Source organism: Vombatus ursinus, unplaced genomic scaffold (assembly GCF_900497805.2).
Source record: "Vombatus ursinus unplaced genomic scaffold, bare-nosed wombat genome assembly UNPS02014810.1, whole genome shotgun sequence".
Taxonomy (NCBI): Eukaryota; Metazoa; Chordata; class Mammalia; order Diprotodontia; family Vombatidae; genus Vombatus; species Vombatus ursinus.
The window spans coordinates 14,599,449-14,614,767 of record NW_020954588.1 but is presented as its reverse complement, the minus strand read 5'-3'; the positions used below and the strand labels follow the sequence as shown (position 1 = coordinate 14,614,767).

General features: G+C 40.4%; 1 protein-coding gene across 4 annotated transcripts in view; it reads left to right on the top strand.

The window, feature by feature from the left end:
- LOC114052929 (transmembrane 4 L6 family member 4-like) overlaps window positions 1–15,319 on the top strand; it is a 33,910-nt gene that overhangs the window by 298 nt on the left and 18,293 nt on the right. The window lies entirely within an intron of this gene.

Genomic DNA, 15,319 nt, shown 5'->3' with positions numbered 1-15,319 from the left:
TTTTCTTTTCTTTTCTTTTCTTTTCTTTTCTTTTCTTTTCTTTTCTTCTCTTTTCTTCTCTTCTCTTCTCTTCTCTTCTCTTCTCTTTTCTTTTCTTATCTTTTCTTTCTTTCTTTTTTTAGAGGGGTTGGCCTTTCTCTTTTGTTTTTTGCTAGGTAATGGGGTTTAGTGACTTGCCCAGCATCACACAGCTAGTAAGTGTCAAGTATCTGAGGCCGGATTTGAACTCAGGTCTTCCTGACTCCAAGGCCACAGCTCCATCCACTGCGCAACCTAGCTGCCCCACCCTTTCTCTTTTTTATTTCCTTGTGAAAACCCCCAAAGTCCTGCACAGTTGAATAAACAGATAGACAAGGGCTGTATTCTTTTAAGCTCCGCTTCCTGTCAAAGGCTGAGGGTGCGCCTATCTTTGTAGGCTGTGCAGCCTCCCTCTGTCCCTCACCCCGGGACTAAGCTTTCCTAGCCCCCCCACTCCCCCCCACGTCTGTTCCTTGGCTCTTTTCCCAGGGGGCTAACCTGTCCATCTGCACCCTTGAGGGTCAGGCTGGCCATCCTGATCCTGGAGTGTCTCAAGGGTCTAAAGAATTTGTTTTGGAGTGTGATTGTTCACGAGCAGTACTAGTCGGGGCTTGGAGCTGTGGGGCTCGTTGATTTGGGAGGGTGGGAGGGCACGACATCTACCATTTCCCCCCAGGTCAGCTCTGGGGTGTGGGGAGATGACAACGCTGAACCTCCCTGTTATGGCTGGCGAATCCCAAGAACTGCGCTTTGTATTTCATGGGCCCTGAGTTGAGCAGTAGCACAGGGAGGTGTGGAGAGGCGCTCTCCTTGGAGACCTGATTCAGATTCTGCTTCAGACTCTTCCTAGCTGTGTGACCCTGGGCAAATCACTTAACCTGATTGCCTCACCAAAAGCTAATTAAAAGAAAAAAAAAAAAGAAAGACAAAAGATAGTCCCTGCCCTTAAGGAGCTCACAGTCTAATAACCTAATATCCAAGTAGGGATTAACATGGGTAAAACCATCATTCTGCTTCGGTCACTCAGACAAAGCCATGGCCGTGGCCATTGATTCTTTTGTCCAATTAGATTGTTTGCCAACTCCCATTAGTAAGATTAAAGATTATATTATTTTTACCATGAAATAAAGCCTTTGAAAATACTGGTATTCTTTTTAGTTACAGAATGAGTAAAAAATAGCAAAGAAATAATTTGCTTCCATAATATGAATTGCTTTTGAATACCTTTCACCACTTAGAAGAAATCCACATATCCAGTGCTATAGAGAGGGTATTGGAAGCTTTTTCACAGGGATATTGAAAGCTTTGTACACTTTTGTTTGTTTTTTTTTGTTTTTTTTTTTTGCACCACAGACATAGAAATAACTTAGTATCTAGCTAGCAGGAAGAATTAATTGAAATGAGAAACAACCAGATGGTCTGTGTCTTATCTCCAACATTTACAGTCTCCATCTATAGAACACTTGATTAAAAAGTTGGCAGGAGGGCATCCTTGATCCAGGTACAAATATTGCTAGTGACAGCTCTGCCCAGGCCTTTGGTTCATCTGAATCACTTTGGACTGACATTAATAGTTAAGGAAATTAGAGAAAATAGAACGTAGAGTCCAACTTTCCCCTAGGTTGAATGGGAAGAAGTTGTATGAACTCACTCTGTTTCTGCCCATTGGAAAGAGACTTCTGGGTCAACTGGGGTCCTTTATAAAGTCCTGCCCCCTTCCAGTCCTGTATTAATCTAAACAAGTCCAAATAAACTTTATAACTAAACCACAGGAGAGCATGTATATCCTTGTACATGATACTCATTTCCTCCCTCCATACTTTTGTTTTGGCAGTATACTCCCTCCTTGCCCTCTTGCCAACCCAAAGGGGCAGCTGTTGTCTCCCAAAAGTTTCCATTATGTTTGTAGTTGTTATTTAGTCAGTTAGTCACATCTGACTCTTTATCACCCCATTTGAGGTTTACTTGGCAAACACACCCATTTCCTTCTCCAGCTCATCTTACAGATGAGGTAACTGAGGTAAACAGGGTTAAGTGACTTGCCCAGGATCACACAACTAGTAAGTGCCTGAGGCCAGATTTGAACTCAGGAAGAGGAGTCTTTCTGACTCCAGGCCTGGCACTATCCACTGTGACACCCCCTGCCCTGCCGTTTGTCATCACCTCCATTTTGTAGGTAAGGAAACTGAAGAACATAGCATGACTTGCCCATGGCCATATAACTAGTAAGCCTCTAAGTTGGAATTTGAACTTGGGGTTTCTGAACCCAAAGATTGGTGCTTTTTCCATTATATGCCACTTAGCTGCCACAATTCTTTGAGGTATTGGATTTCATGTCAAGTAAGAAAGACCCTGGGAGGGGGCCTGGGGGAACCTGTGGCCTTGAGGCCACATGTGGCAGGTAGGACAGTATGGCTCAATGATATCTAGATAGTGGAAGGAAGTAATGTAAATAAGGGGTCTGGTTGTGAAGACTTTTAGATGTCAAATGAGGGAGTTTACATTTGACCCTAGAGGCAATAGGGAGCACCTGGAGTTTATTGAGTTGTGTGGTGACATGGAGAGATGTAGATTTTAGTAAAATCACATTTTGACAGCTGTGAGAAGGATGTTCTGGAGTGAGGAGGCACTTTTGAGGCGAGATGGCCAATCACAAGACTAGTATAACAGTCCAGGCATGAGGTGGTGAGGACTGTCATTAGGGTGGTGACTGTGAATGGAGAAAAGGGGACATATGCAAGAGAGATGATATAGAAATGACAAGATTTGGTCACTGACTGAACGTACAGGGTGAGTGAGAGTGACAAATAATGGATGGTGCCAAGGTTAAGAGCCCTGGTGACTGGTTCTTTCAACAGTAATGGGGACCTTCAGAAGAGAAGTCATTTTCACAGTAAAGATAATTAGTTCCACTTGGGCAAATTGAATTTGGGATGCCTATGGAACATCCTGTTTGAAATATCTAATAGGCATTTAGTGATACTGCTTGGAGTACAGGACAGAGACTGCAGCTGGAGAAATAGATTTGGGGCTCCTCTGCATAGAGATAATAATTGAATCCATGAGAGCTGATGAAATCTTTTAGTGAGAGAGTACAGAGAGAAAAGAGAATTCAGGATAGAACCTGGTTAGTCAATGTTAAGATTTTTTCATTGAAGCTGGCCCATAAAGATTGATTCATGGGCTCAGATTCTTAAAATCTAGCCCCTGCTTGGATTTGTATAATCCAGCCACTGCTCAGATTTTTACAATCTAGCCAATAGCTCACTAATGTTCAGACTCCTTAAGAGTCCGCCCAATATGACGGATGTTCTAATAAACCTTGTCTTTGACTGAAAAAAAAAAAAGAAGATTGATTCATGGTCATCTAATCCATCAGAAGCAGGCTCAGAAAATGGCATGGGCCATTTATTAATTTACATCCAGTCCTCCCATTTCTCAGGGTGCAATGAATGGCCTCTGACCAAGTTCCTGAAAAAGATGCTAACCTAAGATCCCAAGGATGCTTGGTGAACATGGAATTTTGACGTCGTAGGCTTGAGTCATTTCTTGGATGCTTTTTCTCTGATATCGTATTTGAAATGAATAGCTCACTTTTCATGGCACAGTGGAAAGAGCATCACATGGGAAGTCTGAGAACTTGCCTCCAATCCCAGTTCTGTCATTTATTAATTACCTTTGTGACCTTGGGAAAGTTACGTAACATCCTTGAACCTCAGTTTCCTCATCTATAAGTCTCGTCCAGCTCTAAATCTAAGAGCCTAAATTCTTTAATTGAGGTGGCCTTCCTGTCTAGAAAGCCAGCCAATGCTCTCATACGTGGTGCCCCACCCATCCATTAGCATCAGAATACTGGGACACCTACAAGGTGTGGGAGGCAAGAGAAATCACTAACTCTCATTTTTCTAATCTGCAAACTGATTATAGTAATCCTTGTTTCCCCTACATCCTGGGGTAGGAAAGCATTTCATAAGCCTTAACTCACTATATAAATGGAGGCTGGAAAATGGGGTTTGAATCTTGGTTTGTGTGTACATGTTCAGTATTAAATATTTATTTGCACACCCTGATTCTGTTCTGCTCTTAAGGCGGTGGGATGTCATGGATGTGTGGATGTGTATTTTCTTTTTTTTTTTTTTTTTTAATTTTTTTCTCTTTTGGCAAGGCAATTGGGGTTAAGTGACTTGCCCAGGGTCACACAGCTAGTAAGTGTTATGTGATGTGTATTTTCATAAAAGGAATCTTGCTTTAAATACATCGGGGGATGGCTGTAACTGCAGCTCTATTTTGATGCCTTGTCTTGTTACAAAAATAACTCTGGGATCTCAGAGACCGCATCAGAGGCACAAGTTCAAGAGACCCTTCTGGAGAGGCTGGAGGTATAACTCTGTGTGTGTGTGTGTGTGTGTGTGTGTGTGTGTAGGGGGTGGTCTGTCAGCAGAGGGCCAGATTTGTGAAATAAACTGGGGGAGGCCCGTCACCAGAAGGACAGCCACTAGCCATGGGTTTTAGTTTTGGCCACAGCGGCTCCCGCAAACCACCTGTCTGCCAAAGTGAAGAAGGTTGTGTCCTGGGCTGGTGGAGATGATATCCTGCTTGAAAAAGCCATGGATTGTTTGGAGGGTTAAAGTAAACAGGGATAAGCACTAATCATAAGAGCCTTGCAGCATTTCTTCCATGTGTAGATTTTGAGAAATGGCCCATAGCAGTCACACTTAATTCTCTGCACCCCTCTGTCCCTTCAGGTACTTTCCCTTCCCTCCCCTTTTCTGTGTTAGAGTGTAAGCTCCTTAAGGACAAGAACTACCTTTTTTTTTCTTTTCTTTTCTTTTCTTTTTTTTTTTGGCAGTCAGGGTTAAGTGACTTGCCCAGAGTCACACAGCTAGTAAGTGTCAAGTATCTGAGGCCGAATTTGAACTCAGATCCTCCTGACCCCAAGGCCGGAGCTCTATCAACTGTGCCACTTAGCTGCCCCAGTGAATTATTCTTAAGAAATAGGAAGTGGTAGTACGTAATGGCTAGAGTGGAATCAGAAGGACCTGAGTTCGGTGCCAGTTCTCACATATGGGGTTTGGAATTAAAGCTTTTCCTCATTTTATCAAATTCACCACAAGAGGTCACTGTTGCCCTCCTTCTCTACCAAGTCATTGCTGCAAGGGAAAGAAAGTGCGCCCAGTTTTCAACGAAATTCTCTAGTGCCACATTTTCTACATGTAGCCTATTAGAGAAATGTCTCTGGAAGCTCAGGACAGTAAATGTTATTGTTACCATGCTATTAAGTGGTGAACAGAGAAGCTGTCATCTATGAGTAACGGAGAATCTTCACCGCCATTTACCTGCTACATGATCTAGGACAGTGTGACCTTGGACAAGTCAGTGGCTTTCCTGAGATTCAGCTTCCTCGTGGGCAAAACAAGGGGCCAGCTCTAGATGGGTGGTCCCAAAGGTCCCTTGTGCTCAAACATTCTGGGCAGATGGAGTGTTAGAAAAATACAAATCTGGTGAGAAGTACAAAGGAGAGGAGACCTTTCAGTGAATCAAGCGAATAAGCTTGAGAGTGAAATGTGGATGGACATTGCCCTGGCAGGAGCTCCCAGCCCTGATTTCGGAATGCCCCAAATGATTGGGCGAGGGGTGCTGCAGGATTAAGCAAAGAGCCCTGGATCCCTACGGAGTTCGCCAACTCTTCTGGGTGGGAAGAAGTTGCTTACTTTCTCTCAGCCTCAGTTTTAGCACCTGTAAAATGATATGACATCATTTGTCCCTTCCAGCCCTACAAACTGTATGGATTATATAGACTATGCTGTCCTACTGTATATGCTATATAGACTACACTATATGCTCTCCTACTATATGTACTATGTATACAATGTTCTCATACTATATGTACTGTATATACTACATGCTCTTCATAGCATATGTAGCATATATACTATATGCTCTCATACTATAAGTACTATATGCTTTATATATTATATGTCTATATAGAATATACTAAATGCTCTCAAATTCTGGAAGCCAAAGCTGTTATTTTTAGAGACATGTGCCCTGTTTGGCTTTCAGATCTTGTCTCTGCCTCTCGATAACTCTTTGACTTGGGTAAATGACTGTACTCTCTGGTCCCAAGTTTCTGTATCAGTAACAGGAAGAAGTTGGGCTGCATGACCTCCAAGGGCTGCTCCAGCTCCAAGTTTTGCTTTTAGAAAATTAACCAAGGACTTCCAAAGGTTGGAAGTCACAGGCTGATTGAAGGACTGGTCACTCAGCAGCTCCCCATTCCCAGGGACCAGAGGATCCTTTGGCCTCTGTCACATTGGGATGGGAAATTTTGGTCTGTTTGCCTGGGTTCAGCAGTGACAGTGTCTTTGTTTTCTAGATAGATCAATAGACAGGTCCTGAAATGATTAAGGAGAGAAAAGTTTTTAACAGGGAGGGTATGTCCTCTGTCATTAAGAAAGGACTAGGAAGACAGAAGACTTGGGGTGATTGTTTGAATTTTAGAATTTAAGAAAATGATGCTTTTTAAAAAAAGAGAATTTGATGAAATTCATTTATTTTATACCTGGTGGTTAGGCAGCTCATCTACTTAAAGGTTTCTGTAAAAATTGAATAAAAATAGTGGATTTTTTTTCTTTCAATTTTATTGTATTCACGGATCTTTGAGTATTTACCAAGAGAGTATCTCAAATACAACCAAGTCAAACCCCTTTCCTGGCTGAAATCCAAGGGTAGCAGGTCCCCCGATTCTGTTCTTGTGTGTGTTTGCCTCTCAGCAACAAAATGATGATCATGTCTAAACAAGGCCAACATAACCCTCAAAATATAAACTCAGATCAAAGACAAGCAATTTTATTTCCCTGATGCAAAACAGAAAAACCCCAGCAAAACATTTATCTGTACTGCCTAAAGTAATCAGTTTGTCATAGATGCCTGAGCCTCAGATGTGATCACATAGCTAGAAAGGATAAAAGGCTGATTTTAACCCAGGTGCTCCTGAAAACAAGCTCAGGTCTCTGTCTCCTACATAATGATAACAGTAATGTGTTTGTAAAAAATAAATGGGCCTTCAGGTTACTGGAGGTTTACTGGCAAGACTGAAGAGCAGTTGGATAGAGGGCTAGCTTGGAATACAGAAGACCTATGTTCAAACCTTCCCCTGCCTCCCCCACCTCTCCCTTTCTCTCTGTTTTTTTCTCTCTCTGTGTTGTCTTTTCTCTCTCTCTCTCTCTCTCTCTCTCTCTCTCTCTCTCTCTCTCTCTGTTTCCCTCTCTCTTTCCTCTCTCCTTTCTCTCCTTTCTCTCCCTCTCCTCTCTCTTCCTCCCTTTCTCTGTCTCTCTGTCTCTCTGCCTCTCTCTGTTGTCTCTTCTCTCTCTCCCCTTCTCTCTGTTGCTCTCTCTTCTCTCTTCCTCTCTCTCTCTTCTCCCTCTCCTTTTCCCTCTCCCCCTCCCTTCCTCCCTCTCTCTCTCTCTGCTGTCTCTTCTCTCTCTCCCCCTCTCTGTTTCTCTCTCCCTTTCTCTCTCTTCTCTCTCTCCTTCCCTCCCTCCTCCCCCCCGCCGCATGCATACGCGCGCATAGGCATATATAAATAAAATATGTACCTAAAAGATCATTCCTGAGTCCCTTAATTTTTCAGAGCTCCAGGCCACTGTCTAAAACTCTTAATTACTGAGGTACTGTCACCTACATCCATAGATTGAGTTTCTACAAGCAATTGCCACACACTGATGAAATAAGTTCTCCCTGAAAATTGACAAGGCCACTTTGAGATCTACCTAGGATGACATTATAGGATAACATGTCCTAAGTAGAAAGGATTGCTATCACTCTACTCAGGACTGCCATGCCAAGTTATTTGAAGACAGCAATGGTGACACTTTCATCTTTGCATTATTGGCACCTAGCACAATGCCTCGGACATAGTTGTCACTTAGTAAATGTTTGCTGTGGGCATGAATCATCCTTACTTTCTCCTTACTCACACAGGAACTATTTGAAAAATAGGAAGTTGTGGGGGTCAGTGTGAAGGTCCCCCTCAGGTTATGCCCTGGCATGTGACTCTCTATTCCATCCAGGTGGACAGGAACAGCATTCACACACTATTCTGAAGCTTTCAGGTGCTTGTTGCATTCTGTATAAGTGCAACCCAGGGGAAAGTTAACAATTGCTTATTTTCACATTCCTCAATGATCATCTGAATCCACTCAGAAGATGAGGGCTCTTTGGACAATAGACCCACATAGGCTTTGCCTTTTTCTGTGTACCAGCAGAGAATCAGATGGGCACCCAAAAGTCCCTTCAACCCTATTGGGCATAGGTCATTAGATCCACAGTTCATTGGTTGGATCTTAGAAGCTACAATTTTACACCTGGACAGATAACTAAAATGTTAGTTGCCCAACCAGTTTCTTTTGTTTTGTTTTGTTTTTTCTAGGTTGTCTTTCAGTTCTGTATATTTGCCTTCCCAGTCTTTTGTGTTCTCTTTTGTTTCTTTGGTGAGGCTTGCCATCATAGATTTAAGTTTTTCCATTCTGCTCATTATTTTCCCTGTGCAGAACATACATTCTGCTCTCATAATTCTCATGTCTTTTTTAAACCACTTCAGAAACAGTATGTTGTGTGCTCCCATGTTCACCTCAAATTCCACAGGGTCTTTGGTCTCATCAAGTATTGGATCATTTCTCTTTGTTTTGTAGTATTTATTCATGGATGCCTGAACTTTTTTTTATTAGATATGGAAGCTGTATTTCCTTCTGTTGTTGCTATTTTCCCTCTTGATTTGTCCATTTATGTTTAAGGTCTCAGAGATTTTTCTCTTCCTGGAATCTTTGGTACTTTCAGTCTATCTAACCCCCACCTCCCCATTTTCCTTATCATTCAATTTTGACTCCCTCCCTTCTGATTGTGGTTTCCTTGGGGGCTGGATCTCAAAATGTCTCACTGGGCAATTCACAATTCACCAGCCTAGGTCTCTGTTCCAACTCTGTGGTCAGAACTGGCCCCACCTGGATGCTGTGCTCTTCCCTTAGGCTTGGTGGAATGGTGCATAGCCTTGTATGTGCACAGAGTCCTGTCCTGGGGGCCTTTCCTACCCCTTCTGTTCCTTAGTTCTCTGGCCTGGCTCCAGCAATTCAGAGCCTACCTTTTCTGTAATGGCAGAGGCTGGCTTCCTTGGCACCTGCAGAGGTTGCCTTTGGTGTGAGCATCAGTTTTGGAGTTTCTGGGTTTCAGTTTCTAGCAGGCTTTTGCCCATGAAGAACTGTGGCCACACTGGCCACAGTTGGGATCTCAGCAAACTTCTGCAACCTGGATCTGGGCTCTCTACCACACTAGAAAGAGGGAGGAAGGATCAGGATGTAGGGCTGTAAGCCTGTGTCATGTCCTTGGGTCTGTACTCTCTGTCATATTAGACAATTTGATAGGTGTGACGTAGTACCTCAGAGTTGTTTTAACTTTCTCTAATCAATAGTGATTTAGAGTATTTTTTTATGTGACTATTAATAGCTTTGATTTCTTCTGAAAGCTGCCTATTCATATCCTTTGACCATTTATCAACTGGAGAATGACTGATATCCTTATAAATTTGGCTCTGTACCCTATATATTTAAGAAATGAAGCCTTTATCAGAGAAATTTGCAGTAATCCCCCCCCGTTTCCTGTCTTCCTTTTAATTTTGGCTGCATTGGTTTTATTTGTGCAAAACCTTTTTAATTTCATGTAACCAAAATTATCTATCTAATTCCCATGATCCTCTATCTTTTGTTTGGTCAGAAACTCTTTCCTTATCTGTAAATTTGACAGGTAAATTTTTCCTTGCTCCCCTAATTTACTTATATCATCCTTTATGTCTAAATCATTTATCCATTTTGTCCTTATCTTAGCATATGGTTTAAGATGTGGGTCTATTCCTAGTGATTCAGCCAAACTGCTTTCTAGTTTTCCCAGCAATTTTTGGCAAATGGTGAATTTTTGCCCTCAAAGCTTGGATCTTTAGGTTTATCAAACAATAGATTACTAGAGTTTGTATCTAATCTATTCCTCTGATCCTTCATCTTAACCAATTCCAGATTGTTTTGATGATTATCACTTTGTAACATAGTTTGAAATTTGGCTCGGCTAGGCTACCATCCGTCACATTTTAAAAAGTTGATTCCCTTGATGTTCGTGACCTTTTATTTTGTCATTTTTTTTCCTAGCTCCACAAAATAATTCTTTGGCAGTTTGATCAGTATGCCAGTGAATAAGTAAATTAATTTAGGTATAATTGTCATTTTTATTATACTGACTCAGCCTGTGTGAAAAGTGTTTTGTAATTTATTTTTATTTAATTTATGTTTATTCGTGTGAAAAGTGTTTTGTAATTGTGTTCACATATCCCTGGGTTTGTCTTGGCAGGTAGAGAATTCTTAAAGCTGTGATGAGCTCTGTGAAATATTCAACTACCTTGGCCCAAGAGCCACCATCTTTGGAAAGTTCCTCATCCCCAGTACACTCACTAAGAAGTCCTTGGCACAAGCCCTTCAGGGATTTAGGTTCAGTTCAAAATCTGTATTAGAACATTAGTTTAAAAAAATAAGAAAAATAAGAAAATTAATTAAATGTTCTTTGAGAGTAACAAACGTATTTTTTGTTAAACTTTAAGAAATGCTTGTCAATAGTGACTATAAGTTTAAGTTAACTGTTTTTTAGATACAACCTTATTTTTGAGACCTAGGGGCAAAAGCCAAGCTTGTTTCTTTAAATATCTTATGGTTATAAAACTAGACACCTCATGCTACCCAGTACAGGGGGATAATAAACATTTTTGTCTTTTGGAATGCTTATCTGATTCCCAAGGAAATTCTTAGGGGTGAGCAAATGAAGGTTTTTCACAAAGGCTTGTAAGGGAAGAAATGTAACACCGATGGCATTATTTGATGTCTTGTGGTAATTTTCTTTGCATTGTTGGTGATGGGCTTTTTGACTCTACCATAATCTCTGATTCCTCCATTTTTTCCTTTGGTTTCAGTATAGGTATATTAGGTACCCAAAGCAAGGAGTAGAGGAAAAATAATTAACACATTAGTAGTGATCTTGTTAGCTTTACTAGGAATGCTTCCTGATTCTTCTCTCCAATGAGAAATGTCAAAATGTATAAAGAAAAATGATTTTGGAGAAGTCCTTTTGCCAGTTATTAATGCTTATATTTTGTATAGAAACAAGATAATCTCCAGAGGAGGCCATTTTTTTAACCCCTTGCATTAGGGTGGTACACCAGTCATTATGATTAGGGGCATATAAAGATAACAAAACTGATAAGATGGAACTCATAGAGGTACATCTTGGTTTGGTGAAGAGAGGGAAGGGAATAAGCATTTATATGGTGCCTACTACATTCCAGACACTGTGTTAAGCTCTTTTTATAAATATTTTCTCCTTTGAACTTCTGAACAACCCTGGGAATTATGTGCTTTTATGATCCCCATTTTATAATTGAGGAAACTGAGGCAAACAGAGGTTAAGTGACTTGCCCAGGGTCACGCATCTAAGTGTGTGAGGCCAGATTTGAACTCAGATCTTTGTAACTCCATGCTCTGTTCACTGCACTTGCAGTGATTTGGTAGACGGAGCCTTAAGCTGAGAAGCCAAAGACCTGGATTCTAGTCTGGTTCTGACTCTTACTAGTTTAGTGACCATTCTACTTCATGAATTCAAGATGTCAAGGCTGAGAAGACCTAGGAGATCTTGTAATTGATGTCCTTCTCTGCCCCATTTTACAAATGAGGAAGCTGGGACTATGGAGTTTAAATGACTGGCTCAACTTGAGGTTGCATAGCTAGTCAGTGACTGAACAATGATCCGATTTAAAGGGACGGCCCCAACTAGGGCTGAACAAGTGGAGCTTTGTCTCAGGGCACCAAAATGAAGAAAGTACTAAGAACACTTTCTGTTCTTCACCAGCATTTCAGAGAAAATAATAAACACTAACGGAAGCAGTCAGTGATTTCTGATTTACTTGACACTAAAACTTTATTAATCACTAACTTTACCTTTTGAATTGATATCTTGGGCTTTCATATCATACATTTCTGGCTCTACCCTGCCCCTTCACAACCGAAGCCATTCTTTTGACAGCTAAGCAAAAGTCACTGATACAGTGAGCGACCTCATCTGACGACATATGAAACAATCGGCCCCAGTTGCCTTCTACCTCTCTAACAAGAAGAGTATATCTTATCTGTTTACTGGGACTGATCAGGGCTTTACTCAGGATTCAGCTTCCTCTTCATTTACATCATTGTCATCATTGTAGATAGTGTTCCTCTGATCATTTCACCCAGTATCAATTTATCTCTCCCCATATTTCTCTGAATACTTCTTACTTGTGACCCTGCACAATTATATTCCATTGTATATTATATATATATGTATATACATATAACATTCGTATGTGCCAGTTTGCTCAGCTGGTAGTCAGTTAATGGATGCCCACTCTTTTCCCCAGTCCTCTGGTACCACACACACACACACACACGCACACCCATGCTATGAATATTTTGCTATATATTTGAGTTTACTATTTAATCTCCTTGATAAACATATATGTTGGCATTATACCAGGGACATGAGTATATACACACAAAACTACATATAGTATGTACATGTGTGTATCTGTACACATACATATGCCTGTATGTGTGTGCGTGTGTGTGTGTGTAAAATGTTGATGTTATACCAGGAATGTGTGGATGGTTCAACATTAGGAAAACAATTAACATAGTTAATCATTTATTAAAAATAGAAGTGTCCAAAACCACATAATTATATAAATAGGTATAGAAAAAACCCTTAACAAAATGACACTAATCTATACAAAGCAGAGTATGACTATTTTTAATATGATTAAAGTATCTAAAATTAAAAGCTAGTGTTATAATCAGTTTGAAAACTGTTTCCCCCCCATAAATGTAGAAGTAGAGCAAGGATTCCCTCTTTCCCTTCTGTTATTTGACAGTTATAGAAATGCTGCTGATAGCAATAAGACAATAGAAATTAATGGCATAAATAAATATAAGCAAAAAATTACAATATAATTCTTACTTGCTGATGACAATGGCTTTCTTAGAACATTCTAGAAAATCAACAAAAACTAACTGAAGTAATAGCTTCACTATGGTAGTAGGACACAAAATAAACCCACAAACAATTTACAAAATATTTATATAATGGCAAAATCTGGAAAGGATTAATAGAAAAGAGAACTCCCATTCAAAATACCTAAAATATCTGGACGTCAATTTACCAGGGCAAACAGAAGACTTTTATAGATAGAAACAATTGAAAATCGCTCTTTAAAGCTCAAATACGTGGAATGATACTTACTGTTGGTGACTGGGCCCTACCAATGCAATTTGCAGATTGCTGTTAAATTTATTTACAGATTAAGTGCTATACTTATTAAACTAGAAAAGGGGGTACTTTGTATAGAGTTAGACAAAATAATTCATTTGTGGAATCCAAAGGAATAGCATCTCAAGAGAAACAGTGAAAATAAAAAGGAGGAATAAATGAAGAATAACACTTCCTGACCCCCAATTATACTATGGAGCAGTAATCATTAAAACTATTTGGTATTGGTTAAAAAACAGAAAAGCGGGTCAGGAAAAGAAATTAGATAACTATGAAACAAATTCTTGAATTCAAGCATGTGGTATTTGGCAAACTTTCAGAGCACAAGGTATTTGGGAAAGAACTTTTTAATAAGAACTACTAGAATAACTGAAAAACAGGTTTGGCACAAGATAGATTTGACCACAGTCTTATATCATGAGCTCAGAATGGATATCTGCTTGAATATTAAACTTTGTACCATAGGTAACCATATCAGGTAGTTTTCATGTATTGGTAATGGGAGAGTTCTTAACCAAAGCAAGAGACAGAGATGATGGCAAAAAGATAAAAACATACAATTCACGTATCCTTAAAATTTTTTTGTACAAACAAAATCAGTGCAACTAAGATAAGGAAGTGGTCAACTAGGGAAAAAAAATCTTAGCATCGAGTATCTCTGGTAAGGGTTTTATATAAAAAAACATAGAGAACTAACAAAATATTTAAGACCAAAAGCTATTCCCCAATGGATAGGTCTTTAAGAGACATGAACAAACAATTCTCAAACTGGAAACTATTAAATAGAACATTAAAATGCTCCAAATGAAATGAACTGGAAAGTTTCACCTCATCTAGAAAATTGGAAAATGTGACAAAAGATGGCAAAATTGATCTTAGAGGGATTATGGAAAGACAGGTGCATTTAGAAACTATTTGAAATGTTGCTAAGGAAGTGACTAAAAAAGTCCTTACCCTCCGACCCAGAGGCCGTGGCTAGGCATATACCCTATGGCACTCAATGATAAAATGGTCACATATACACAGGGTTTTGGCTTTATGTATGAAGTTCTGAACTTTGCTTGCCCCTGGTTTTGTTTTGTTTTTATGTTTCTGGGTCCTTGGGTTACTTTCTCTGAGTGTTGAGTGCTGTATTCAAGGATTTCAGGGGCAGCTCTGGCCAGGGACCTGAATGGGCAAAGTCTAAAGGCTGCCCTCCTAGTCAGCTTTGCAAATGTCCGACCTCAGTCTGAGTCTAGGCAACAGAACTGTGGCTTTGTCCCCTGGTTGGAGCTCCAGTAGACTGTTGCTGGCTGCAGCCTCATAAACTAGCCCTTATTCTGAGCTTCTTGCCCTGGTTATTGAGGTGCAGACCTCAGACCAACAATGGGGTTGAATCCAAGACTCTACTCCAGGGCCAGAGCCAAACAGCTTCTGTTTACTTAGTACACAGCTTGAGGTTTGTGACCATCCCTTACCTGCTCCTCCGACCCTAGGTACAGGTCCCCTTCTCAGTAAGCACTGGATCGATGATTCAATCTTGGGTATGAGCAATAGAGCTGTCATTTGATTCCTATTCCTTTTCTCTACACCTGGTCAGTCCAGTCCCTTCTAGATTTAGCTCAAAACTCACTTTCTTCAAGAAGCCTTTCCTCATTCCACTCTTTTCTCCCTCCCACCCCCAAGTACCTTCTCTCTGACATTACATTCCATACATAGTTATTTATTCTGTGCAGACATAATTGCATGTTGTTTTCCCTATCAGAATGTGAACTCCTTGAGTTTAAGGACTGTGGGTTTTTCCCCCATTTCTCTTTATCCCCACCCTGGTACATTGCAAACACTTAATGTTTGATTGGTTGACTCTAAGGTTTGCAAATTCCTTTACAGATTAATCTATTTGATTCTTAGAACAATCCTGTCTTATTATCCCCAC